Source organism: Spodoptera frugiperda, chromosome 18 (assembly GCF_023101765.2).
Source record: "Spodoptera frugiperda isolate SF20-4 chromosome 18, AGI-APGP_CSIRO_Sfru_2.0, whole genome shotgun sequence".
In the NCBI taxonomy this organism is placed as follows: domain Eukaryota; kingdom Metazoa; phylum Arthropoda; class Insecta; order Lepidoptera; family Noctuidae; genus Spodoptera; species Spodoptera frugiperda.
In genome coordinates this window covers 9,842,801-9,870,536 of record NC_064229.1, presented here as the reverse complement: position 1 = coordinate 9,870,536, position 27,736 = coordinate 9,842,801, and the positions used below count along the sequence as shown (strand labels likewise).

Sequence of the window (27,736 nt, the reverse complement as noted above, 5' to 3'; positions counted from 1 at the left end):
CGGCTATTTAGACATTGTGTAAGTCCTTAGAGTTAGTTAAATATAACGCATTTTTATATTATAAAAAAGCTCTTTAAAATGCAACCAAAATGTAGCATTACACATAGTATGAAGTGTACATAGTATGTACCGTTAAAGCTGAATTCTACCTGTGGCTTCGCACACATAATTAGGATTAACAGTAGCTTGTACAGTAGTAGTAAATGTAATACCAAGCAAATTAAAAAAAAAATGCCCCAGACTAGTATTTTCTACTACGTCGTGGTTGCTTTTACAAACTTACAAGTTCACATACGCATGACACCCAGACCCGAAACAACAATTTGTGGATCACACAAAGAGTGCTCCGTGGGAAAACCGCGTCAAAATCGATACCTATATCAAACAAAACGAAACTTATTTTTCTTTTTAACTTCTATTCTGTTTCTGTATTCCACTATAAACAAAAGAAACATCACAATATCAAAAGCTTCATACAACAGCTGAACTTAATCTCATATCAACTTAACACACACACATTAACATGCATAAAGAGGCAACATTTTTCGCGTAACTGCGTAATTCTGCAACTCGTTTAATTATCAAAATAAATTGTAGACAATTATATAATTATTAGACCACACGCGGTTACATATTTAAAAAATAATTTTTAATCCAAATGATTACGGGCAGATGTTGCGTTCTTGCTTAAATGTTAAACTTACTAGTCTAAGAGCCGCTGCATCCGTCTGAATTAAAACATTTTTTAAAAATGGGGATACCACCTTCAAAAATGTCTGAAAACCGTGTCAAAATCGGTTCAACTAAACGGGAGATAATCTCGTGCATACATACATAGATATAGGTCAAACTGAGAACTTCCTGATTTTTATAATCGGTTAAAAATCGTCTTGTAAGACGAGGAATTTGTAGTGTAGAGTGTAGTCCTATAAATTATCACCTTTTTAAAAAAAAACTGTTTATCATGTTCTCGCTTTGTATGATATTTCCGCGTATTAGATGGTCAGTTTATACTGGTTATGTGTAACCTACACAGCACATTCAGTCGTTCACTGACAATGACTGCCATGTTATGACGTTTGGCCTTAGCGTGTACTAAATCATCATCCCACAAAGTTTCTAGCCTTACAGGACGAACTTTATTTGGACGGTTCAGTGGCTCTTAGACTATACAGTTTGTCGAGGACTCATTTCTTTAGATCTTCATTGGGGGCGTATGTTGGAATTAAAATATCATTTATTTTGTATTTTGTGAGCTTGGTTATGGCATAATGTTGTGCTTAGTGTTATTTTTGTAGTACACTTCTTTTGTGGCTAGTTCTTCTTTGTTTAGAATGCTAATATCTATGTTTAAATGCTAATAAAATATGCAGTTTTGTTTACATTAAACTATAAGTACTTTTAAAGAGATGAGTGATATTTAATAATAAAATTTAAAATAAAGAACAATATTAGAATAAAGAAAAATAATGGGTAGAAAAGGATAAAATATGCCGTATTCAGTAATTTAATCGTTAGTTAACCTAGTCCTTAGCAATTGTTTTCGAAACAAAATCGCTACTAAAGGATATTTTAAGTAATATGTCTCTCTGCCACACTCAGAGTGGCTCATTAAATTAGTCCTAACGAATACACAACTAATTTTCATTAAATCCGTTAATGAACGATTCATCTCAGAGACATTTTTTAAGGGTTCGTTAGTTAATGTCATCTTTAAGTATTCGTAGGGTAGGGTATCGCCAAATCATTGTATAGATTGCATATCGATAAACGTTTGGTGTGGCTACACATGAAAAAATGTTAATATCAAATGATTAAAAACGTTTATTTAAACACATTGAATGCATATAAAACAGTAATACAAGTTAAATTTCGTACATTTATCGATAGTTTTTAATAAAATACAAACCAAAACGGCTATTTTCGATCAAACAAGATAAAGCAATCGGACTCTTTTTTTCCTGGTAACTGGAATCTCTTTGGCATTTGTCAGTATCAAAGTCTGTTATGTTTTATTATGACAGTAGTTTGTGTTGTTTACATTAAAATTAATAAATTATTTCCTTTGGTTCTTGCGCTTAAACCAATAATAATAAACCTATGTGCTATCCGTTATCACACCCTGGTAAGTTTCATTAAGTACATTCTGTACATCTAACAATACAATAACAACAAATAAAAGATGGTTATGTTTAAAACTTCTGTTCATGTTTTGTATTATTTTAGGATAAAATCACGCGACAGAGTGGTCAATTTCTCCGCCGATGAACAGCTTTACTGGCACAACAGTGATTAAGAAGAGACTAATGTTGTAAAATCCAAAATAAAAGATGGTCCCCAAGAAACAAGCGGCATGGGAGTTTAATTGTAATGCTAATATACACATGGTAAGAAGGAATTATTATTATTGATACAGAATTATTTGTTTTGATAATTGTCATACCTAAGTATCTATAAACTTTCTGTTTTTTCAGCTTGATGATAAGAAATCAATCACACTTATAGCTCGGGCTACAGAAAGAGGAAAACAAATTTTATCTACAAAAAGGTTCACACAGTGTTGCATATGCACAGGACCCTATCATACATCACTTGCTCCCAGGGAAAGAGACAGCTTCATAGGGTGTGCCCAGTGCAGCGCTGTAAAACAGCACTGGCTAAACAACACTTCTATGGGATTGGTAGCCAAATTTATAATAAGATCAACAAAATCTGTTTCATACATTCTACTATCATCCGTGAGTGTAAGGAAAGGGTTGTCAGCTGAATAAAAACTCAGAGTTACGAGGACACTGAAGTGCTATTAATTACTTGACTAATTTCAACACACACAAAATAGGCAAGCTCGGTCTTCTTATATAAAATTGTTACATTAATTGCTCAATTTTGTAGATCATATTGAATTTGACTATGTACTTTCTGAATAAAATTTACTATAGTGTATAATGTAATCTTTCGCTTGGGTACCAGAGTTCATACAAATGTTTGTATTTGTGACTTTACGTTTTGGAGTTATTAGAATGTTTCAGAAGTTATATTTTTGTAGATCTCCATGTATTAATTTGAGTGCTCTGTAATTCAATAAACATATTTATTTATTATATTATTTATAAAGCTAAATTAGAATTAGAAGAAATGAAAAAATCTAAAAAGGATTGAAATAAATGTTTACAATTGATTATTTTATGGATTTTTATTTATTCAATAATTGATATTAACATAGGAACCTATCAACCAAAGAATGTTGTACCATAAAACACATTGTTGTTGGTGTTTTCTTTAATTAGTACAACGGTAACATCATTTTGGATCTGAATACCAACACAGTTCATTGGTACCAAACCGTCTACCAATAATGCTATATTATGCAATGTTGCACATGCAAATACGATAGCCACAATTGTTTCCACCTTCATACCCATTCCCAGTCCGTCTTAAAGACAAGGAAATCTTCTTTTCCAAATACAAAAACATTTATCCACAGTATATCTGGTTTTCATTTGGCTTCTGTTTAAAATTGGTGTTATATTAACACCATAACACTGATTTCGTTGGTTTCTTTAGATTAGGAGCCGGCAAAGGCAATTTTATAACACTATACGGATACTGGGGTGAATCTATAACGCTCATGGAATTCTCGAAAACCGCCACGATCCGACTTCTCTGTTCCTTCTGGCAAATTCCACAAAATCAATAAAGTCTACCAAATCAAACATCTTCCCTTAAAACAATGAAACTAGAAATTAAAATATGACCAATTTTGTGTAAACATATGTTCGACAAAGATGGCGGACGTCATAATCGACCATTAACTACCTTAAGTAAAGGTTTTGCCATACTTAACTTTAAATGTCATTTAAGCAAGATAAAGGACCATTAACTGTCTCTGAGAGTGAATTTTTTTAAGTTTTACTAAGGAACGACTTAAGTAGCCATTAACTGACTCTGAGTGTGGCAGTATGTGTACTAAGTACGATAACGATTGCACATATTGTTAAACACAAATAGAAAGTTTGTCGTTATTTCTTTCACCGACCTTTTCCCCATATTATTAATTATAATTTACACATATATGTATAAAACTTATTATAATCAAGTTTATAAGCTAGTTAACTTGACTTTTATAGTAATTTCCACATCATGTTACCGATGATATTAAATAAGCAATATATAAGTTTAACGATATTTTATTAATTTATGTTTTAATGCTACTAGGGTGGCAAACTAGTTTATGGTCGGATAAAAAGTAATTACATGTAGGCAAAGATCAAATGCGTCGATTTAATTAAATTTATTAGTCAGAAAAATAAGTCACAATAAACTGTGTGGGAGAGCCATGCTTCGGCATAAATGGGCCGGCTCGACCGGAGTGATACCACGGCCTCACAGAAAATTGACGTGAAACTAAGCTTTCGTTGTGTTTTGTTGTTACTCCCCTTCCCAATCCCCGATTCCCCAACAACCCATAAATTCCTAACCCCCAAAACGCACGCAACGCACTTGTAACGCCTCTGGTGTTTCAAGTGTCCATGGGCGGCGGCAAATGCTTACCATCAGGTGATCCGTCTGCTCGTTTACCGACTTATTCCATAAAAAAATCTACCACATGATAATCAACACCCCGTGATACTGGATTATTGGTCTCCTCTACAATAAGTGGGTTCGCTGTAATCTGAATGCTGGTAAGGCAGTTTTAAGAACGCAGTTTAAAAATAATGTTTAGGTTCGACAAATTATTTTTATACAGAGTGATCTAAAATTTAACGGTAGAATTTCACCAGGTGATAGATTGCGTATGATTGCCTGAACAAAAAAGGCCATGTCTCTAATTATTTAAAATACTAAAACATTATCATGTTCAACGGTATTTTCCCTACACATAAGTAAGTGGCACAAATACTTATGTTCTAACACACTAACATCAGTAAATTATATTGATCATAAACAATAATACCTCAATCTATTGAAATTGTTAGCTTTTTGCTGCTCTTTACCGTGCAGTGGTCAGGCGTCATTAAATTTCATAGCACTAGCGACCATTTTAACAAGACCTCTGTTCACATACATTAACAAAGGGATGAAGGGTCTTGGTGGAAAGTGCTATTTTTAAACTACTGTTATACTTAGTAGTAATTATGTCTAGTTATGGGATAAAAGCTAATTGATATGGGCAGATATTGGACGGTTCGAAGCTGACATTAAATGGTTTGAAGATATATGCTGGCTTGATGAAGTTATTTCACCAGTTGATGAAGAAATGTGTATGGAGGATGATCGTAAATATTAATCGTTGATAGGTATTGGTTAAGGATGCATTATTATGTGTTATTTGATGTATCTGCTTATTAGTATCTGGTTAGTTTTAATCAGTTTGTTATTAAGTAGATTGCTTGCGTCATAAAATATCAAATTACTCCAGGAATAAGAACGGTCTATTCCTTCAAAAATTACTCTTGTTGTAATCTTCTGTTTAAGTGTGGGAGAGCCATGCTTCGGCACAAATGGGCCGGCTCGACCGGAGTGATACTACGGTCCCACAGAAAACCGATGTTAAACAACGCTTGCGTTGCATTTCGTTTTGTGAGTGAGGTTATTAGAAGCTCAATTACCCTCTTTCCAATCTTCTCAATCCCCAATTCCCAACAACCCCTTAAATTCCTAACCCCAAAGGGCCTCTTCCAGCTAAGTGGAATGAAAATATCCGCAAGTTAACTGTAGTGTTTGGATGCGTAGAGCTATTAGAGAGGCCTATATCCAGCAGTGGATCAGAATAGGCTGATGATGATGATGACTTTTTTTTAAGCGGTTAAAATCGCCCAATGACTTCTCTCGTCTTGGGCGAGGCGAGAGTGAATTTCAGACTTTTAGCAGCTAGGCAGTCCGTAGCTCCGGGTCGGCATCAGCCTTATTGGGCCCCATCTGTGGTGGTCTGATGGCTTTTTAAGGCGCGCGCGATAATAATGATGACTTAGTAATCAAAGGAAATATTGTAATAATACGTAAAAGTATGTGTAGAGGTTATTGCAAAAGGAAGTCTCGTAATAGTAAGACTGGCGATCTATATCTTCACACATCATTAGGTTAACGGAATGGGCAGAATTCCTGGTATTGGTGCTTGCTTGTATGCAAATGTGATCGGTTTATTAAGACATAATAAGGTTACTGTATTGACTGGTTTGATTCTAACGGTATTTGAATTTATTTTATTATTGAGTTCTTTTTCAAGATTTTATTAAAAAAAATGTTGCCAAAGAGATAATTCGCATAGAGAACAAAATGGATAAATGGACTCTAAACCAGCCATTTACTAAAGTTGAAAACGAATTTAGAAATCTTTTCAGATCTTCAAACCAAGATTTCATCACAGATTCGACTTCTCGAGAACCGGCAAAATCGACTAAATAACCGGAAATAACCAGTTTAGGAGCAACCGGCAGTCAACTAAACGACTAAAAAAAACTATAACCATTACTTGAGCACCGCATCTACGTGGGAGACGCAATTATTTTCCAATTTTAATCAAAAATATCATTTTCTCAGCCTTTCACTTCCACTTAAGTATTTAAATGTCAATCTTTCTCCCATACGAAGAGCTTCGCCTTAAGTACTTCTCATAAAACAAAGGAACTCTAACCTTATCACTTAATAACTAAGACTGAAAATGGAAAACCGAACACACACTGATCTAAAACAATTTGGTTTCGAATGATTAATGTGAGTAACACTAGGTATTGTGTTGAATTTTTTTACTTATGTTTTTGTTGTATCGGATAATAAACTTTATTATAAAGTTGGTAGAGTATGAATTAGATTGTGTTCTCTTATTAGCTGGGAGCTAGAAAGTATGGTAAGAAATTGATAAAATAATATAAGATTGCAATAATGATGAAACTCAAAGATGCAGTTAGAATATGTTTCATATAATTTCATTTTTTTGTGACTAGAAAACGAACAAAATAATCCGTCAATGTCATCTACTTAGTTGTTTAGATTTGTGTAAAAAAATAATTGAAACACAAAACCTATTGAGCAAAGAACATCGGGCATTTTTGTATGGGACACTTACCTACGGCGAACAAAAATAAAATTAGGTACGGTGGATAGGCAATTAAATCTAGTTCACAATGGTATAGTTCCCATATCTGTGGGTCGTGGCAATAAGGAGAAATTGGACATTTAAAAAATATTTATAAATGTTTTTGGGCAATAATTGAAGAGGAAAAAGGGAATCAAAAATAATTAAAACAACATATTTTTCTCTTAACTTTTGGCGAAGGACTGCGATGGGGCGAACTGGACACATAAAACTATAAATATTGTAATATTGATGATCTATAATCTTTTTATCACCGTAACTATTTAGTAAGTATCCCTTTACTTTAATTGAAACTCTTTCCGTTATTTCTTCGTTCGTTCTTCCGTAATGGGCCAGCTCAACTGGAGTGCTACCATGGCCTCACAGAAAACTAAGTAGTGAACCAACGCTTGCGTTGCGTGTGAGTGAGGTTACCGAAGGCCCAATTAATCCCCGTCCCAATCCCCGATTCCCCAACAACCTTGTGACGCCTTTGGTGTTTAGTGTGTCCATGGGCGGCGGCGGTAGCCTAACATCAGGTGATCTGTTTCCTCGTTTACCGGCTTATATCATAAAAAAACAGAATTGACAAATTCTGCAAAACGTATGTATTGTTAAGTTAATCAACAGTCACCTGTATAATCACTAGACCACACACAGCATACACTTACAAACAAACCAACTTAAACAAATACAACAAAATACTGTCATGAATATTCCTCATCAAACGGTCTGATGCATAGCATACGTCAAATGCATGCATGGCCATATTACCCATTATGCCCTTATATGGTCAAAATTAGCATAATACATGACTCTGTATGTTGCATTAATTTGTAAGAAAGTAAACAGGGTCTTTTTTTTCTTTTGTTGTATATATGGTGTATGGTGATGTTTTGGGAAATAAATGAAGATTGTTATCATGAGCTTTTTTTCAGACGTAGTTATTTTAATATCTATGAGATATCCTGTAATGTCAACTTATTTATAGCTACTTGATAAAATTGTAGCAAGGATGGCATTGAAGTCTTGGATTCAACTTTCAGCGCATTTAAGGACTGTTTTATTGGCTTTTTCGATTTCGGAATACCTTGTTATTGTTCAGAGTTTGGCAGAGTATCAGCGCAAGTGTTATTCTACAACTATGGAACTAGTACCTTTGTTCCTATTTGGCTAAATGGCTGTAGATTATAATTTAACTATTCCAATATTAACAGGACCCGCAGCATCACCTAATTTGTATCGCATAAAAAGATCAGACATTTTGTTAATATTTTTATACAGGCAAGCTCAAAAACCAGCTCTAAATTAAAACTAAAACCCAGAATCAATGTTTACAATCAAACCGCGGTGTGCACTGATACTAACGGCTCCGACCACCGTGACGCACAAACCATATCAGCGGAGAAATGCTGCAAATTAATTCATATATACGAGTGCTAGTATTTTATGCGACTGCTATAGAAGCGTAACTTTTGCGCGCATGTGCCTTTTGTGGTGATTGGTTTTTAGGAAAAAATACTTGTATAGATATTGCTTTTGGTGGTCGAATGGAAGCAAGTGCGACTTCTGAAAGACTCTCAGTTACAAACGAAAATTTTCAGCAATATTGTGCATATAATGATAGCTAAATTTTTGCACCTCTGCTTGCTTCTTCTTAATTTTTTTTAATGGTATAAGCCAGTAAACGAGCAGACGGATCACCTGTTGTTAAGCAATTGCCGCCGCCCATGACACGCGAAACATCAAAAGCGTCAGATGTGCGTTGCTAGGCTTTTGGGGGTTAGGAATTTAAGGGTTGTTGGAGAATCGGGGACTGGGAAGGGGGGGAACGAATTGAGCCTCCGGTAACCTTACTTACATAACTGAATACAACGCAAACGTTGTCCCGAATCGGTTTTCTGTGAGACCGTGGTATCACTTCGATCGAGCCGGCCCATTCTTGCCGAAGCATGGCTGTCTAAAATTAAAAGACGTCAGGACACTTGTGTATGTTTTTGGCTCAGTATGCCTACTATAATTGTTGTTCCACAATTTTGATCAGCAATCCTAAGAACCCTCAGTTATTTTCCTTCGAAACAAACACAAAGAAAATTCAAAGAAAGTTCCACAAATGATCAGAATCGAAGCCATCCGCGGTAATTGATAACTCTATAAGCAAGACATTGAAAACGTGTCAGTTTTTCAATATACCTGCGCTTGCGCACAAAAAAGCGTTTTATATCGTCGTGTGATCGGGTCACAATAGCTGTTAATAATCTTTATTAGTCGTTATAGAATGTTTCTAATACAGCGTTTAGAATAACGGATTTAGGGTTCCGTAGAAGTATGGTTCATTCGCAGTGTGGTGACAGATACATTATAATATATTTGATATTATTACCCCTACTCTTTAAGCGGGTGTTGTGAGAGAACCTGAACTTTTAGGTTACGTTTTGGTGGGAGCCTAAACGCGTTCACAGCAACGTAGCATAACACATCTCTGGTGGAAAAAGCACCCTTTATCTGCACTCCCTGAACATGCCTGCTAAGCCAAGTGAAAATTATGGTAAACCCTCTATGATGTAGAGGAAGCCCATATAGCCCATCAGCAGTGAATTGTTGCAAACTACAGAGAATGATGATAATGATGATTAGTACAGGTATGTAGATACTTAGAAGTATACTTCAACCATTTCTAATGTTATTGGTGCTAAACAGTGTGGCGACAGGTAACAAGTGACAGATGACAGAAGTCGCACATAGACGATCGACGAGCAAATCAACGGATGACGTCATAAAATCCTATATTTCGCACATGCGAATAAACAAGGAAAGGAAATCTCAACGAACAACAGTTAGGCAGAAAACCTGTCAGGTATGATCACCTCGCTTGGTCGGAGCATCGTCCTTTTCTTAGGGATTTTTACTCCCTGTTTCCCAAAACAGTAATAGGATAGGTTAATACAGGTTTTCAATGTTAATGGTGCCTATACGGAACCCAACACCGCCTCCAACACCACAACCACATCTTTTTTCCGTTTCACGCCTCTATTACCATACATCGATAGTTTTCCATTGTCTTTAGTAATAAAAGTCTAAGTAAAATTACGCGTGAAGCGATCAATACTTAATAGGCGTTTGGAACCGTTACACTAGCGTTTAAAAATCGCTGCGATTAATCGCGAATCGTGTGCGAAAGTCGATCGTTAGATGTTATTATGGGTGTTAAAATCACATTAATGAAATTGTTGTTTCATTCAATTGGGTTGTACTGTTATGGTGTTTTTTGTAGTTCTATTGGTGATTCACATTTTATCAGTTGAAATGTAGAACATTATAGTTGTCATGTATTTTTTTAAGGGGGAAAATCATCCAATGACTTTTCTCGTCTTGGGCGAGGCGAGAGGGAGTGTCAGACTCTTACTGACTATAAATCACCCCGTTCCTACTCCTGCTTTTTGAGCCGGACCCCCGATAAACTCGTAAGGCCTTCCAGATCAGAGTTGTCTTGTACTTTCAAGTTTGCTACAAAAACATCATTACTTTTACCAGTTTCTTGATCTTGCAAGTCTTCGAATCGTACTCAACAAATATTTTGTTTTAAGATTTTCAATAATATTTGTGCCTTGTAGCACTCCTAGTATCACTCTAAGCCATCCTTAGTATCCAACAAAGATAGCAGAAGTTTATTTTAGTAAATTATACTTCTGCTGTCTTTCTTTCTTCTGGCCTTTTTTATGTCAACAAGGCTTGGTTTAACGTCAAAACCTTTTCAAATACGTATGAAAAATATTGTACAAAAAACTGTGGCATAAATTAATCTATAAATTACATTTCAACCCTACACGTTTATAACTCATCAACCAAACAGACAGCCTTGCAATCAATCATTTAGCACAATTTTCTCTTCAAAGCAACCCTAGCTAGTCTTAAAAAAAACATCCAGACTATGGTAAAAAAGTCTATATGACGTAATCAACTGGATAATGACTTAAAGTAGCCAATACCGCGTCACGTACAATTTTGATTAAAGTGTAACAAATGCTAGCGATCCATTGCTAGTAATTTTCCTGCCATAGTTGTGGATCACTTAATACTGAACCAACATTTAACGCGGCGACAATTATTGCTGTTAGTGTGACGGTGGGTTTAAGGGTGTGACTTGGTGATGAGCGGTAGCGGGTAAAAAATAAGAAGGGTATTTTGAACGAGATGTTGCTCGTGAATAAGGGCCTATGACGTGGCTTGAAATTAATTGAGTAAGAGACAACGAGAAGCAACGAGAGTTGAGCAGTTGATTAATAGGCCGTAATGCCCAATATTGTGTCATATATTATTCTTTGGTCTTTTTTTGGAATAAGGTCAAACGAGCAGACGGGTCACCTGATGGTAAGCGATCAGTGCCGCCCATGGACACCCGCAACGCCAGACGAGTCACAGGTGCGTTGCCGGCCTTTTAAAAAGAAATAAGTTTGAGGTCGTATCGGTTCGGAAATAACGCCAACGACAGCTCATACCATAGTTTTGCTGTGCGAGGCAGAAAGGTCGGGTTTTGCAAATACATTTATAATCGAATGTTTGAATTGTAAATTGTATTTGATACAGGTTCTATGTTCCATAATTATGAGTTTACAGATAAGAATGAGCATATAAAAGTAGCTTTCTACTAGCATAGTGGGAATGCCACAAAAACACAATTCATAGAGAATACCATGTCGTGTTTGAGCTGTCAATTGTAGTATCCTGTGCAATTACTAGCACATAAATATATTCATAAAAAATATTATAGATAAAGCCTATTCACGGTTCGATGGTGTTGTTGACTTTGAAGTTGAAATTAGAACCATGTTACTAATATTGATAAGATCCTTTTTCCAAGGATACCATCGAACCGTACGATCTAGGTTTTCTATTTTGCCTACGCGGTGAATAAAAGGTTTTCTATAATTAGAACTATCAATAGAAAACACGTAGCTTACATCTGTTTTGAAGCAAATTGCACCAACCATAACGTTTTTTTACAAAATACAAAACTGAGCCATCAGACCACCACAGGTGGGGCCCAGTAGGGCTGATGCCTGAACTGGGGCTCCGACTAAAAAAGCAGGAGTAAAAACGGTGTGGTTTTTAGTCAGTAAGAGAAGGAGTATCAGAAGACTCCTTCTCGTCTCGCCCAAGGCGGGAGAAGTCATCGCATAAATCATGCGACCCACTTAAAAAAAGTGTAAAAATGTCACTTGAGCTTTAAAACTCGCTACCGCTCATCTCCAAAACCGCACCGTAATTCTCAAAAAACGTCAAAACTTCACGCCACGCGTAGCAAGTATAATCGAATGTGAGACTCTGGTGTTTTTATTGTAATTACGACAGGTGACAACCATGAGAGTTGATACCATTCCGCCATTGTTCACTGATGTTTCCTTTAGATACAGCCGCGCGTGAAATGTACGGGGATGCGTTGGGAGCGGGCACGATTATGTAGTGCTCAGATTCACTCAGACTGTGATTCTTAGGAGTTGCTAAAATAAAGACCGATGGTAGGACTTTGCACGTGGTAGGGCTCACTCATGCCCGAATACTTAAACACACTCAATTTTAAGACGCTCTCAAATGTAGTTCTGTCACTATCAGTTCTTTATAAAATGACAGAGATAGATATTTAAGTACAACTTAAAATTGAGTAGCATTTGAGTATTCGGGCGTCAGACTATGATACTTAGGAGTTGCTAAAATAAGGACCGATGCTAAGACATTGCACGTGGTAGAGTAGTCACGATCTTTACTTAATGTGGAGGAGCAGTTACTTATGGATGATGTGATTAGTCAATATAATTTTGTAGGAAAGCAAATAGGCTGTCTATAAGTGCATGTTTTGTGGAATAGCTGCGCCTTATTTTAAAGCGTTCGACGTCTTGTCAGGAGCAACGCTTTATGCGACATTTGGTTGTGTTTTTCAACTCATCTACAATATAAGAAAAATTCCTAGCGATAGGTATCGTCAGCATTTTTCTGCAAACCTATTTAAAACAGTACATTATGTAGTATGGCTAAATGCATGTAAGAATTATAACAGGTAATTATCGTTCTATAGTGTCTACTCCCATGAGACAAAGGTGTGAGTATAATTACGTTACTATGTAAAGAAAATATCGATATCTGTACAAAAAAACATACAAACAAACATAAGACGCGCCACAACCGTACATATTACCATCCCGTATGTATTTAAAAGCACATTGTTGATATTTTTATTGGTTTAGCGCTGTATGAATACCATGATTAACGCGGATAAATGTTTTTCTAATACCTAGGAAATAACAGTTTACACATACATACATACACACATTATGTATTGTGTACTATGTAAGCATATAAAGCGGATTATGAAGATTTACGATTGAAAAACTGAACGCTTTGTTTCAAGAAATCTGATTAACAAAACGGTGTTTAGAAGATTTAGTTCCCAGTTTAGTTTGTGACGGAGTCTAGATATAAATCATTTGAGAGAAGACTTTGCTTGAATGTATAATTCTATGGCTTTTTGAATATGGTCTTTACGATAACCTCGACGCGTGTTGCTTAGATCAAAAACTGTGCTCAGAAATTAGTATATACATTTTCATCAGGTCCTTGCAATAGTTTCGGAAAACTGTGCTCAGAAATTGCTGTATAAATTTTCATCGGGTTTTTGTAATAGTTTGGACTTTCAGGGTGACTCATGAAAGTATAGAAGTGTGACTCAGTGGAATTTCAGGTGATAAAGGTTTTTTAATTAACTGGCTTCTGCCCACGACTTCATTCGCGCAATTTCGTGGGATTTTCGGAAAATTCTTGGATAAAATGTCTCCCCACCAATTTTCAGCGAAATCGATTTAACAGGTTCTGAGTTATAAATTGTTTTCGTCGGCCCAATTAGTACGAACTTTTTGTAACATCTGTTTGTAATCAAATGATCCATTTTAGGGATAAATATTTAAAGTATTAATAGTTGAAAGAAACTGTAATTTGAACTGGAGTAATTGGCACTGTTGGCTATAGCCTGAAGGCTAGATCGCACTATTCATACTGTCTTATTGAATACAGCTAATACATGACTAGCCTTGATAGGGGAACATTGGATATTATTAATTATTAGATTCCAAAGCTCAGTGGTACTGCAGATTGTAAATATCTAATGGATTACGAAATGGAACGATGCATGATTTGTTAGAGTTTACTTGTTTTCGGATATAAGCCGGTAAATGAGCTAACGAATCAGTTTAAGTAATGATTAAATTTATGTCTTTCACAAGGCAGTAAGCTACTTTTTCTTAACGAAGCCCTAAAAAGTCACAAAGCAACAAAAACCAAGTGTCATAATTATTACACAGCGGCTAAAAATTCATCATTGATACGTTTTTTTTAAAAACAAGTTATGAAGATAAGCGAATAGTTTTCTCGGCCCAATTAGTACGAACTAATTTGTAACATCTGTTTGTAATCAAATGATCCATTTTAGGGATAAATATTTAAAGTATTATGTTGAAAGAAACTGTAATTTGAATGGAGTAATTGGCACTGTTGCTATTGTGAAGGCTAGATGCTATTATACTGTCTTATTTAATACAGCTAATACATGTTAGTTTTATAGGGTAACAGTGGATATTTTAATTATTAGATTCCAGAGTTCAATGGTATGCAATTGTAAATGTCTAGTAGTGCGGACGGCGAGCAAGGTAGTTCGCCGCCCGACCATGAACCAGACCCGTACTTTTTTATCGCGTATCCGCGCGCGCCTCAAACGAGCAGATCAGACCACCACAGATGGGGCCCAGTAGGGCTGATGCCTAATCCGGAGCTGCGGACAACCTAGCGGGTTTACCGGGGCTCCGGCTCGAAACAGGAGAAGGTACAGGGTTGTTTTAGTCAATAAGAGTCTGACACTTGGGCCTCGCCCAAGGCGAGGTCATTGGATGATTTTCCCCCTCAAAAAAAGAAAAAAAAAAAAAAATTGTTAGAGAGGAAAAATCATCCAAGGACTTTTCCGGCCGCGGGCGAGGCGAGAGAGAATAGAGAGAGAGTGTTAGACTCTTGGCGACTAAAAACAACTTACTTCTCTTGCTTTGAGCCACAGACTCTGTAACCTATTTGGTTGTGCCGCAGCTCCGGGACACGGTATTTATTAAAGTTATAATAAAATTATCCTTAAAATTATAATCCAATCAATGATTAGTCAATAACTATCTCCATTTTTTTTATTTTAAACTAAATAACAACTTGCGAAATATAATTTTATAATAATACATTTAAATTAACATACCTAATTATGCTAGTGAGTTTTTAACCTTACTATATTTAGGTGTGGTTTAAATGTAACTGGTGTGTGGTGTGAAATTAAAATGGCTATCATAACTGGTTTGCGTCGGTCACCTTTGATCTAATTAGGACAATCGACATGGTAGTCACGTGCACATGTGTTTAATGCAAAAATGGAGCCTCGTTTGAATTGACAAGTTTGGAGGCTAGTTTAGATACTATTTCTTTATTCATAATTCAACCGTTTAACTAATTCCCGTAATGTGCACCTCTGCCCTCCTCTTTGGGAATAAATGGTGTGACGTTATTTATTCAAAATTTAGCAACAATATAGACTTACAATTCAGACTGACAAATCGTCTACATATTTTTTAAATTACATTACGTTTTGCACTGAAGGCGTATTGCTGTGTAACCATGTAAGTATTCTTTCTTACACGTAGAAAATTAATAACACGTGTCTGCTTGGCGTCTTAGCAAGGATGTTTTAAAATGTATAAAAGAGTTGAATCCAGCATGAACAAAAGAATACTGGAGTAAACAGCGAAGATGTACCAAGGTCACAGCACAAAGCAGGCGTTGGCTCGAGGTGACTTTTAGTCAGTAAAAGTTAAACACTCTCCTGCCAGAGCGGGAGGGAACATTTGATCTTTAAAAAAGATATATCGTTTCGATATGACGTGTATGTGTAAGTGTTTTAGAGAAGAAATAAAAGAAAATTCTACATTGAGGCATGCATGGACGAATTGGCACTAAAACCACTCGACCAACGAGGCAGTGAAAACTAGACATCAACAAGTTTAAGATTGAAATAATTAACTTTATTGTTATTTTCAATCAGCTTTCTTTTTTATACAATTGAACATAATAAATAGAGGTAATTTGGATTTATTTGTTATAAGAGTATATTTTTTTATTTTTAAAGCAACGACATATCAACATCACGCTTTTTATCCCTGGAGGGGTAGGCAGAGGTGCTCATTACGACACGTAATGCCGTTATACAATGTACACCCACTTTTCACCATTTGTGTTATAAGTCCCATGTAATAGGGGGTGAGCCTATTGCCATATACTGGACACAATTCCAGACTCCGTACTACTACTGAGATATTTTCGAAAAATGGAAAACACCCCACTAATACTTTGTCCGAACCGGGAATCGAACCCGAGACCCCTTGTTCGGCAGTCGCACTTGCGACTACTCAACCAACGAGTATTTAAAAAGCAATAAATACATAAGTAAACTTTATCCATCCCTCACTAAACTCGCCTTTAATACTACTTGTACGATTACTTGCTCACCCCCACTATCTCGTTTAAACGCAGCACAACAGCGCATCTGCCTTAAATTGAGCCTTGTTACCGGACATTTAAAAATCTTTAATACTGACACTATACGTTAAAAATGTAAAGATAAATGTTTAATTACTTGTATGTTTGATAATAACCCCTCTTATTATTATTATCATGCGGTTGCTTGATATTTTTATGTTTTCCTCCTGTGTGGGAGAATTTGCCGTAATGCTGCCTAAATGGATGGTATTTAAAACGTGTCATTATGTTAAACATAATTTTTTTTATTTGAGACAGAGAGAGTTTGAAAGCTTCCAAGGTTTTCAATATTTGCAGTTTAAAAGGTTTATGGTTCTTGCCGATAAATATAAAAACACAAAGATAGAGAATAAAGTACATGAAATAAAATAAAGTACGGTACCTAAATAATTAATATGTATACTGTTTCGATGTTTATTTTTCATTTTTATGTTATCTTTTATTTAATTTTAATTGTAAAGCAAGAAATGAAAGGCTTTTTTATTTTATGTTTATTAGACAGCGTCGCTACTCGATTTATTTCTGTAGTCAGGTCTTAAGACAATTTATAAACATTCTTTTTTAAAAACATTGTCTACACTACACTAGGATTTTCTCCTGCGTCGTGGGTGCGTTTACAAACATACAAGTTCACATACACATCACACCCAGACCCGAAACAACAATTTGTGGATCTCACAAAGAGTTGCACGGCAGCTAGTTGCTCAGCTACCGCGCCAACCGTGCAGTCATAGTCATATGCCGTGCAAATGATTGTAAGACATCATGTATTGTATGGGGTATCTACTACCATCATCTAAGTATAGAGAACTCCAAAATTAAGAATCTCAAGAACATCATAGCCTACTATTTTAGGTATCTAATATTAAATACACAATGTAATACAAAACAAACAACATAAAAACCAAATATCTAAAACAAGGGCACAGACTGATTGACAGAATAGACCAAAATGATACTAGAACTAAAACCTACATAATTCACAGTCCACTGATTTTATATGTTCCTGCAATCAAATGATGTATTATTACACGATAAGTACCTTTGTGTGTGTCATAATTTATACGTTTTATTGTTATTTACCACAACTATCACATAATGATAATCATAAATGGAGCCAGCGGCGCTGGATTGGTGGAATAAGCGTAAAAGAGAATGAATGCTAGATAAATATTGTGTTAGGTTGCGAAATGTTGTGGTCAGAAAATACCTGTTGTAGTATAAAAGGACAGAAAGTGATTGGGGTATACCTATAGTGCATGAATTGTTGAAGCTCAACGTTGCTTGAATTTTATTAATTTGATGACGTCGACGTTTAGCTACCATCTAGCCTGGTGGTAAGCGATGATGATGATGATGGGCCTACGAAAGGAGCACGTCTGCCCATAATGCGATCTATTCACTCGGGCCTTGAAGACAAACAGATTATACCCATCAGGAAACACAGTGTAACGTGCTGAGAGGCCTATATACTGTAGTGGATTTAAAGGGGCTGATAATAATTAATCAGTATATACATTTTTGATTTGGTTAGATCATATGAATAGGACGAGAAACCAAGATATAGGGAGATAAAGCTTTTATACATATGTATCTTAGCATTGCTTTGAAAAACCTTAAATATCAGAGACGCATTAAAAAAGGGTAGATTCAGTTTAGTCCAGAGAGATTTTAATAGTATAACACATAACCAAAGCATTTAGGGAAAAGTAGGTTCAGAAAAGAACGCTACCGCATTTAAAGTTTCTAAATTTCAACCAAATAACAAATAACCAATTCTAGTACACATCCTATTCAATTAAATACCACACACACATCAAATTAACACTTAACCATCGATAAATAAAACAATAACAAGGAGCACGCGACAAGAAGATACTACGGTCCACGAAATTATAGGCGCATTTCGCCCAAAGCGATCTTATATCGATACCAATCGGTAATCAATGGTTTCACATCGATTTAAACGCGATCTTTTATGGGAATCACGATTCTTTGATACCGTTTTTGTTTGAGGCTGGCCAAGTCTATTGTCTTGGTAACTCCTGGTTAACGCCTTGATTGTATAATAGATCAGTTAACTACTCTATTCTAAGTTTCATCATTTAGACATCTTTAAGGGTCTGATGAGTTGAGATTTTGTTGGTGGATTTGAAGAGATATTGGTGAGAGTGATGTATGCTTCTATTAGAATGGTATAACGTTTAAAATTGTACCGACTTTTTAGAAGAATTTGTAGAACCTAATCATTATTTTAGATTGCTTATTAGATATTCTAATGAATGGCTGTTCAGCGCAATATATGAGTAAAGCAAAGTTTACAAATATTCACTGCTGGGTCATATAGATAGTCTCATTTTGAATGGTTGTTCAGTACAATATTTGAGTAAAGTTTCGAAATTTACACTGCTGGGTCATACAATAATAAATTAATATGTCCTATACTTTTAGTCTCTGTCTCATCGAAAATTCCCCAGCTTAAAACGTGTCACCAAGAAAAATATCTCAATAATTCCAAACTAAAACCGCCACTAATTACGATGAACGCAACTAGATGAACTTTACATTCCTTATCTTATTCATTATCTCCTAGCAACATAACGGATACCTCTTCAAATAAAATTAATACGTATCCATTTGACTTTTGAAAAACTAAGAAATCGCGCGACAAATTCACTACGCTTTGGGGTTCAAATGGCAAACTTATTATTTAACAACAAACTGACAGCTGCCATCTGCGTGCGCAGGTGGCGCTGGCGCATCGCGCGCGCAATTTTGTACATTTCGTTTTTTTTTTTTATTTTACATTTTCGACGGTTTCATTTGAATTAACGATTGTGTGGATTGTTTATATATTTTTATGTGTGTTTTTTGCAATATGTGGGTGGTAGGAAGTTTGTTATTTACTGCCTAATCGTACATGAGCTTTTCAATCGTTCGTGGTTGAACCAGGTGTAGCAAAAATGCAGATATTTGTGCCTATCTAGGCCAAAGTGACGCGTGGAACTGTTTAATTCTCTTTAGGAACAAAGACATTTGTTCTTTGGTCATGCTCAAACTCCGTTACATTGATTAATGGGAATTATACATAACCTCAGCCCTGTTTCTTATGGGGGTAAGCAGAGACTATGGAACGCCAACTGCTACGATTCTTACATACCTCTTTCACTTCATCAGTTACCAGTCTATATTTTTCTACTAGTTAGTTACAGTTTGTTCTTTTTTAATGTAATATAGATATTTAAGGAAGTCTAGTCATCATTATACCGATATCCAAAATCTATCCTTTGGGGACTGTGCTACTTAGCGAAACCTTAAAATGGTATCGCGGTAGTTGGTTGCAGTTTTAAGACGTAGAGACCCATTTTAAACCTGACGAATGGTCATGCATAGTGCAATGGCGGCTAATGTACTTATCTAACCCTCTAAACGGCAATACTAAGTTATTACTTAGATACAAGCCCCCGTCTCGGTTTCTTTACGTTTTAATTAAGCTGTCTAAATGGGTTTGTTAATTACTATGTATTTTATTTGTTAAAGTCTGTCAATTATTGAGAACATCTGCTTAGTTTTATAGCTGTTTCAAGTATTTTGTATAAAGTAAAGCAGATTTTTTTTAGTTATTAGATATGAAAATGGTTTGATATGTGATTGCTATTGTCTTAATTTATTTTTAATATTTTATTTTATTAAAGCATTTCATTTTATTGTGGTTGGATGCGTAGAGCTGAAGATCGAGCTCAGTGGCGTGCTATTTGGAGGCCTATGTATAGCAGTGGACGAGAACAGGCTGATTATGATGATGATTAAAGCATTAACTGCCGAAGCTGTTGGCAAATCTTCCGCTAAGCGTCGGTCACCAGTGACAAATCTCTCATGGATCAGTCAGCCATTCATTGATGGACAAGTCTTTCTACAGTGGCTTATTGTAGCTAAAAGGATAGTGAAGATCATCTCTAATAGCAATAGTGCCTACAAACATAGTTTTATCCTTTTGATTGGCAAAAAAAATACCCATTAAATAAAAATCAAGAACGGCTGGACCTATTTGTTAAATTTTGGTCTTGAATTATTTGTGTGTGGAAGTCCAAGGAAGGTTTAAAAGGTGAGAAAAAATGTTTGAGGCAGTACAAAGTTTGCCGGTTCAGCTAGTATTATCATAAAAAAATGTCTGATAAATAACTGTACTGTGAAAACCGTTTCATTGTATGATTCAAGTGTATAAATTAGAAGTTTTGTAGTCCGATAACATTTTTATCAGTGCAACAATAAATTCCTAAGCAAGTACGACCAAAAAAAAGATTTTTCTTCAACCGTTCAAACTAGAACATACACCCAACAGTTGCCTATCAGGTATCGCCAGCATCTTTTTACGAACAAACATACATTGCAATCTTATAAATTATACATAACGTTTCTAGTGGAAGAAACGACTTATGAAGTTTTTACTTACTTTAGTTTATTATTAATGAAGACGGACAAAAAGTTTTAGCTATATTGACAGTTGGTTTAAGTAAAAATTCTTCACAATTCAACTTCACGCTGTTTTCTTTGGTGGTGTTTGCAGTACAGGTGAAAGTGTGCAATGACAAAAATACTAGATTATCTAAAAATATATCTATAGAATAGACTTAAGGTTGCTTTAATCTATTTTTTTATCGTCATTTTATGTATCCCCGAAGTAGTATAGAAGTGCACATTACACACAACGTACAACCTACTTTTCACCCTTTGTGTTATAAGTCCCATGTAAGGGAGTGAGCCTTTTACTATATACTGAGCACAATTCCAGACTCCGTGCTATTACTGACAATTTTTCGAAAAGCCGAAAAAACCCAGTTTTATTTTGCCCGACTTGACCCCTTGTCCGGCAGTCGCACTTGCGACCACTCGACAAACGAGGCAGTCAATTTAATCTTTACTCAGGTATGTTATAAGTTCTATGTAAATTTCGACTAATTCTTCGATAAGAAACACCGAAATTAACTCGGAGGTCACAGTCTAGACATAATTAACTATAATTATTGAGCGAACGTCTTTTTGACGAGGGAAAATATCATCAAATGGCTCTTTCTAGCCCAGGGTAAGACGAGAGGGAATGTTACTCTTACTGACTAATAACCACCCCGCTCCTACTGCTCCTAATCAGGCTGCTGTATGCCATTGTTCTTGAATTATTTAAGCACTGACAAACGGTGAAGGTGAACATCTTTAGATAACTTGAACTTATAATGTCTAATTATAAGTTTGAAATCACCTAACCGCAGCATTGAGCAAGCGTGATGATTAATGAAACCTTCTCCGTGCGAAGACGCGTTTGGCCAGCAGTGACCACTTTTAGGATGTTGATGAAATTTGATGAGATAGCATTGCACTTATCTCGCATCACCGGTTGGGACATAACTCTATGGGGCTCATCTGTGGTGGTCTGATGGAGAGAAGCATTCTATTTCTCTTCCATACAATTTTAAAAGAAAGAACCATAGAAGTTTCTAAACATGTTTATCACAAACCTACTTCTTACCACTCCTTTGTATAGTAAAAGCAAGTACCTTAATACTTAGATACAAGCAAAGCCCTATTTTATAATTTCATTAAAATTAAAATATAATTACCTGTTACAGGCGGTCACTCTTTTCTACACTTTACCATTAAGTACGAGACATCATGTTCTCTTTAACGAAAGTAATAATTAAGTGCTTTATAATTAAAAAGTCTACTTTAATGTCAAAAACGTTTTACAATGTTGTTGTACTCAATTTTATATGAAAATGTTATGAGTAAGTACTATCAACGAAATGCTTCGTGTATAGTGATATTTTTGTTTTTAAAATTGAAATGTTGTAGTCCATGTTCAAAAGCTAGTCATCCGAAATATTATTATGTAAGTAGACTCCATGTGACAGCGTTGATAATGTTGTTTTATTTGTTATTTATTTACTTACCGTTGATAATGTTGTTTTATTTGTTATTTATTTACTTACTTATTGAAACTATGTTTAATTGTATTCAGGTATAAGGATTTAAAAATACCTAAAGTCTATACTAGCATTAACATCTAATATTTTTTATAATATTTTCATAGCATTTGAATAAAAATCATATCTATTAATTCTACTCACTACTAACATAATAAATAATAATATAATACGACATTTTACGCACACATTCACACGTAGTCACCCAAGACATGCGTCGATTGTACTTTTATAAAATTATACGCCATGGATCCATGGTTTTTAAACACAATACTTGTCTAATAAATATAGTTTCGAGTGAAGATAATTGCGTAATCATGACGTCACACGTACGTCACGAATGGTGTTACAAAATTGTGTGTAAGGTGTAAAGTTTTCTGCTCATTTAAACAAGAAAATGTTGAAGATGTTTGCGTTTGAACACGATTCCTCACTCTCTTGGTCTTTATGATGACAATGTAATTTGTTTACGGTAATCAAAACTGAGTATCTTGCTCAGCAATCTCATATCTAATAGCGTACTAAAAAACTAACTAACGGCGCTGATCGCTTACCATCAGGTGACCCGACTGCTCGTTTGCCCCCAATTCTATAAAACAAAAACTAAGTCTATGCCTACTGATATAACTAAGAGAAAAAGATTTATCCGTTAGTTCGTATTCAATAGGCCCCGCAACTACTAGACCGATTTGAAAACCTGAACTGTTGGAAAATTTATTCACATCGACAGCATATAAGTGGCTACTGATCAAAGGTCTTTTCTCACGCGGAGAAGGTTTGAGCATTAACCACCACGCTTGCACAATGCGAGTTGGCGAGAAGAATTTGACTGCACGGTTGGTGCGGTGGCTGGGCAACTGGCTGCCGCGCAACGGGTAGCGGGTTCGATTCCCGCACGGAACAACTCTTTGTGTGATCCACAAATTGTTGTTTCGGGTCTGGGTGTGATGTGTATGTGAACTTGTATGTTTGTAAACGCACCCACGACACAGGAGAAAATCCTAGTGTGGGGCAACGATTTTTAAAAAGAAAAAAAAATTATTCATCAAGGTACCATATAGGCTAATTTCTATTCATATATTTTATTAGACATACGATTTGGATAACCAGAGCATCAGAAGTGTATAAGAGTACAAGTGTTTAATGTACAATGAAACCTTCTTTACACACAATACGACGAGCTAGCTAACTCTTGCCACAGCAATTTGTTAAAATAATAACCAAAACATAAGGTCATTATCACATAGTAACCTTAGCCAGTAGGTGTGCCGTGTATTTAAAACCCCCCTAAAAGTATAAGAGAAGGGGGGAGGTGATGACGTCAATATTCAACCCCATAATTTCCACCCAAGTTTGTGTGAAACATCGCTTTCTTCGTTCATTATTTCGAGCTCAAATTCTGTGTAGCTATAGTTAAGTCTTTGACTGAATAACCAAGTCCTCCGCTAACGTTGGTCGGTGACCACCACGGCGTTCAATGTGTTATAGCATTTTCGCTTAAAACTGGTTAAGTTTATAGACTTAATAGTATACCTAGCTGAGAAAAGGTTTTGCAGACTACCTAGCACACCGGGGCTCCGTTTCGAAAATCAGGAGTAAGAATAAAGTAGTTTTTAGCCAGTAAGAGTCTGACAGTCCCTTCGCATTGCCCAGGCGAGAGAGGATCATGATTTTTTAGCAATCTCCAACCCTTCTGCCAAGCGTGGAGATTATAGCAAACACTAAAATATCCATTGTCAATTGTAAAACAAGCCCATTGTCCAGCAAAGGACTGTTCATGATGCCTTTTCATGAGGGTGGCAAATCATCCTTGACTTCTCCCGCCTTGGGCGAGGCGAGAGGGAGTGTCAGACTCTGCTGACTAAAAACCACCCCGTTCCTACTCCTGCTTTTCGAGCCTGAGACCCGCTAGGTAGTCCGCAGTTCCGCGGATGATCTGTTCATGATGCTGAATTATTGTTATCCGTCGGTCCTGATCAATTAATAATAGTGACAACAGACGCACTCTAGCAATTGTTATGGTTTACTTTGTAATTTAAGATTTCCGACGCGTCTAAGCAAGAATGACACGGCACTAAAATAACAATATGCAACATCCCTCGCCAATAAAAGATTTTGCTCAACCCGTGATTGTATATAGTTTACCACGGCAGCGACGGGGAATGAAGCCGCTTCAATGACAAAACTACACAACTTTTAATATTTTTATAATTGAGGATCAATAAATAATTAAGAGTAAAACTTTATATAGTATAGCCATTTTTAACGTGAAGAGTAATTAATAACATTAAACCAATTCATAAAAAGCCTTTTCCTATTTTTTTTACTATTTTTCACATGATTTTACCTTATTTTGTTTATTAAAAGTTTTGCTACGTTTAACTTGCAATAAAATATTAGATATTTATAAAAGGTTAAGATATAACGTTCATTTACTTAAAACATTATTTAAACAATAAAATTAATAATTGGTAGAGTTATGCTAAATATGTTGCCTCAGATTATTTTAGTGTAATGACATGTTAACATCGAATCTCATTGAAAAACCTAAACTAATTCACTTACAACTACTACATTAAAGGCTCTTCTCAAGAATTAAATATATTTTCCTCAATTTAAAAATAGCAAAAAATATATTTCTTACATTTTCCTCAATAAAAAAAAAAATAGCAAAGAAAAATCACAGATTCGAAATTCAACATCACACATTCGAAATCCGTTATACGATTCAATCGCCACGGTCATACCGAGTGGAATCGATTCAACTGTATCGATACACGGTTATTATTCACCTCATAAATTAATAATCGAATTAACCTAATAGGCCAGCACTGATTTTTGAACGGACCATTCGTAACGCTATTGGTTTTTATGGATATAGAAAACTAGATGTGATTGACGCATTAAATTTTATTGGAGTTTTGAAAAAAATATGTGCAACGTTTTTTTAATAGGTTGTTGAGCTAAAATAGCGGTTTTTAATAACGGTTGTTGCAATAAGTTCAATGGTATTGGCGGTTGCATCATGCGTTTGCACCTATTTGTGAGTTAAAATTTTGTTCTGTGATAAAAAGTATTGCTTTAGACAATGTATTAAATGTATTCTGATTTCTAAATAAAAATGACTGATATTGCCGTTAAGAGTATGAGTGATTATTAGCATGAGACTTAATAAAATAATTATTTCTTAAGGTAAAATAAAAGGGTAGGAAAGGAAGACATAAAGTTTAAATAAAAGATAAATGCGTAAATTAAATATTCATAAATTGTATTTAACCTTGCTTCTCGATTTCATTTCATATTTTTAAGAATACTAAATTCACTAAAATGCCTTAAAAAAATATAGCATCAAAAGATTTAACATTAAGTTTGATGTGAAAAATAAAACATTAAATTGGTTTTTAAAATGAAATATATTACCTATACTTCAAACAAATAAAATATCTAATCACAATACACACTGATTGAAATTTAAATTACCAACTATTATTATCAGAACTTCTATTTGAATTCGTAAAAAAATCCATAGTTCATAATAATGCATGCAAACCACTTTGATGTTAATAATTAATGATATTTAATTACTAGATGGTTGCTAGGTACTTATTAAAAATAATTACTAGCAACAAAACATGAAAAAGACATTAACGGGTAGCATTTTCATGATTACGTTGAAAAATTATGACAAAACTTACATTGTAGCCGCATCTAGTAATTCAATTTCTATGTTCAGATGAGCGTAGCTGTCAAATTTTAAACAACCTTCATTACATGCAACTTCTATCCCTATTTTATAAGGAACAAAGTACAATTTTGTAAAAAAATGCCGAGGGCATAGGCGAAACGTGTTGAGAATTTTGATGTTTCCAAAATTATTAATTGTTTTAAATCGATTTGTTACGATTGTTGAACCTTTTTTGTTACATATCGTATATCCGGCACTTTATTCATAAAAAAGTGTTAAGTTTTTGACGAATTATTGTCTTTAATTGATTGATTGACACTTCTATTTTAGGAAATCTTTAGGTTATTGTTTGTATACTGAGAATACTATCTTTCTGAATGAGTTGAGAATGTGTATTGTGTATGATAAATAGCTAACCTTCACCTTCCAAAAAACATAACCTTAAAATACTCTCAATAAGACTTTGACAAATGGATCTCATATCAAAATATAGCCGCAATGACCTCCCAATTGAAAGACTTTTGAAACTCAGCGAAATAGTGATGGTGTAAGAAATTAAAACATTGGCCCGAGATTAACCGAATATTGCTAAACATAAAGCTGTAACTATAAGAATAATAAATAAATAACATTTTTTTAAATCCTAATCGGTGTTCAAATGTATGACCTAGCTTTTCGGCCTGATCATGATAAATGATTTGGTCCATGTAAACTTTAAACTTTCTTAAAAACGTATTTTTGATTATGATAATAAATACTTTTATCCCTATCGTGTTCTTAATTCTTAAATCCGACCCTCGTCAAATGCATAAAACAAAATGGAGAATAGAGTAATATGTAAACACTAACCTCTTTCCATTCCTTCTTCTTCTTTTTGTGGCATAAACAGTACCAAGTTGACTGGAGTGCGGCTGCGGCGGTGGTCTGAGCAGGCCAGCGTCCACGCATCCATCCAGCGCGTAGCTAGCCTGCCCACTCCAGCCCCCGCACAGCTGCAGTTTCGACTCAGTGGCTATCTTGACGGCTTGCAACTCCACGCCAGATATGTGCACCCCCGGGTTAATGTGATCGGTGGGGTAACAACATATGGTCAATGATGCATCTGGTATTTCTGGTTCAACGCACTCTTGCAACGATGCGAACGAAGATTTTGAGGAACTGCGAGCCGCAGTTCACGGGATTGGCGATAAAGATATTATTGTCAATAGTGGCGAAGGCAAAGTTAGCGTAACAGCATTTGGATGTGATTCTGTCCGTGACGACACAACTGATGATTTTGCTCCAGATCCCACAATTAATGCACACTCCAATAATAAGGATCAAATATCAAAAGAAGCTTCAAATCACAAAACTATAAACGTTCCGAATTCCAATAGATAAACGTGT

General features: G+C 35.4%; 1 protein-coding gene and 1 long non-coding RNA gene across 2 annotated transcripts in view; one reads left to right on the top strand and one right to left on the bottom strand.

Moving 5' to 3' along the window:
* LOC118277929 (aryl hydrocarbon receptor) overlaps window positions 1-27,515 on the bottom strand; it is a 130,479-nt gene extending 102,964 nt beyond the window's left edge. Inside the window, exon 1 of the mRNA XM_035596950.2 lies at window positions 27,200-27,515. The gene's annotated coding sequence lies outside the window, so the exon portion shown is untranslated. The remainder of the gene's footprint in view (window positions 1-27,199) is intronic.
* LOC118277930 (uncharacterized) lies at window positions 2,234-3,181 on the top strand. Its single transcript, XR_007706197.1, has 2 exons — window positions 2,234-2,387; window positions 2,475-3,181. It is a non-coding gene; the product is annotated as an uncharacterized LOC118277930 (long non-coding RNA).
* Window positions 27,516-27,736: the final 221 nt, after the last annotated feature.